At 38.8% G+C, this 2496-nt stretch overlaps 1 pseudogene; it reads right to left on the bottom strand.

Moving 5' to 3' along the window:
* Positions 1-1086: 1086 nt before the first annotated feature.
* On the bottom strand, positions 1087-1995 carry LOC102832549 (annotated as a pseudogene).
* Positions 1996-2496: the final 501 nt, after the last annotated feature.

Raw genomic sequence — 2496 nt, forward strand, 5'->3', positions numbered from 1 at the left:
GACGGCACTTAGCAACAACAACAATGTCCTCCAGGTTCCAGTATGTTGTAAGGTGTTTCACAGATTCATCATTATTCATCCATGTTTTGTAGTATTCCGTTGTGTGTGTGTGTGTACAATTCTTCTGTTGGACATTTAGGCTGTCTCCTTTCTGATGTGTCTCTTATAGATAGCATATTGAAGGATTCTGTTTTCTTATCTATTCTGCTCTTTCTGTTCCTTGATTGATAGATTTAATCCATTTACATTCAGTGTAATTATCAATAGGTATGAATTGATTACTGGCATTTTTCTGTGTGTTTGTGTGTGTGTTGCTGCTGGATTATTTGTTCCATATTAATTTTCTATGCTGAATTCATTTTGTTTGTAGGTTTCATTTTCATTTCTGTTGTATTTATGTTTACTAAATCTTTTTTTTTCCTCTTTTAATTTTGATGTGCAGTTATATTATTTTTTTTTCTGGTTACCCTGTAATTTATTAACTTTTTCTCTATTTGAACTTCTTAACCATTTGGAAGTTCTGTATCTACACTATTCCTTCTTTTTGCTTTGTAGTTGACTTCATCATACATTGATATCTCTGGTTCCCTATGTTCAGTCATGTAAGTTTGTTTTACTTTAAATAGTTCTATATCTGGATTAAATTCTGGGTGGAGTTGTCATGTATGGTAACTCAGGTTGTTGTCTAATGTTTTTGGTTCTCAGTCCAAGCAACACCCTTTTGCATTTTTGTAAAGTTGGTCTGATCACTACAAATTCCTTTAATTTCTGTTTATCATATTTGAGAGGCATCTTTGGTTGGAGATCATTTTTCCCAGAGTTTTGTATGTGTTATTCCATTGCCTTTTTTTTTTTCTTCAGTTTGTTAAAGGTCTTTTTCATTATTGGTGGGTAGCACATTTATCAGTAAATACATTTGAATAATGTGTAGGTGAGACTACATGACTGTAGAATTGGTAACTAGACAGAACCAGTGGAACCCAGCTAACAAGTAACTGTCTCAATATTGAAAATATAGCTCTTGTTTAGATCATCCTTTGTTTTGATCACCTTCCTGGGGAGTTGGTGGTGAGGGAAGCCTGCTGGTCACAATGGATATATATTAATACAAAATCTTCTGATATCCATTCCCAGAGGTTTCTTTAACTGGATTAGGCCTCCCAACTCCAGGGCAAGCCCAAGTTTGTGGCCTCCAGCATTAATGCTTTTCCCATCTACCAGAGCAGACAGTGTAAGCTTCACACCAGGCCTCAGAGTCTAAGTGTAGCCCATTCCAATTAAACTAGAGTTGCTGACTTTTGCAGAAATGGAAGCAATGGGATCCAACTGATATTTAGTAGCAATGCCAAAATGAATGTAGCTGGTCCAAGCTGGTCCAAGCAAGGTTTACTGAAGTATCCAGATCTTTACATACTTTCTGATATATTGATCCTTCAAATTCTGCCCCATTGATAATAGTTTGTAACTGGAAGTCCCCAGTCCTGTAGCTCACAGCAAAGTTATTATTACTTTTGATTTGGCACTATCAAAGGTCATCTGGTAACCAGCAAGCCAGCCCTCAGCCAAAGACAGCTGAACCGTGGATTGCTGGTCCAGTGAAATCAAAGTCAACATCACAACCAAAGTTTATGCACTCCCTCTTGTAAGAAGACTTTATTTGACCACTTTTCTTTCCTGTGATTGGTGAGAAAGTGGTATCAAATGTCAATTTTAAACCTTGACAAATCTGTTCTTCAATTGTGATTTCTGTTCCCAGAGTGTTACCAGTGTTCCATTTTTCTGTGAAAGTCAGACCATACACTCACACTACTTCTATTACATCTCCAAGGTGCCAGTGACTTTACCAGTGTCTGTATTAGATAAACCGGATGTGGCACATTCTACTCTAATACATGACTTTGTTTTCACATCCAGTTTCACCAATCCAAAACCAAATCTTTTGTTGAAGAGATTTGCAGCTTTGCCAAGGTCAGCATATGATGGAGGAATGCACATTGACTGCACTCAGCTCTGCCTGTAGGTCACCAGGGCCAGGCAGCGGGAGGGAGTGATCCTGAGAGAGTCTGCCCTGCCACTCCGTTCCCAGCTGAGGCTGTTTGACTAGCTCAAAGTCATGCTGCAGCAGCTGTGGTTGGAGGGCAAACTGAAGGAAACCCTATTCCACCCGCCTCCATTGCTTCCCCCCCCTCCCTTTTTAATATATTACTGTTACTGTGAATTGAGTGATAGTTTACATGGGAGGACATCAGTTTTGCACTCAACCAATCATATTTTTTGTCATTGCAATGATTACAATCCCCTCTATGCACCATCTGTTAACAGTATTTGCCTCTATTCCCTCTTTTTTGCTTCTTTATGGTATACACAAAAATACGCAGGAATATATAATCATTTAGACAACCAAAGGGTAAATTTTGCAAGCCAGTCTCCTGCCCACCAGCTCACAGCATTTCATTTTCCATGAGTCTGGAGTCCTCAGCTGCTCTCTCTCTCCAT

Source organism: Chrysochloris asiatica, unplaced genomic scaffold, assembly GCF_000296735.1.
Source record: "Chrysochloris asiatica unplaced genomic scaffold, ChrAsi1.0 scaffold00142, whole genome shotgun sequence".
NCBI classification, from domain to species: domain Eukaryota; kingdom Metazoa; phylum Chordata; class Mammalia; order Afrosoricida; family Chrysochloridae; genus Chrysochloris; species Chrysochloris asiatica.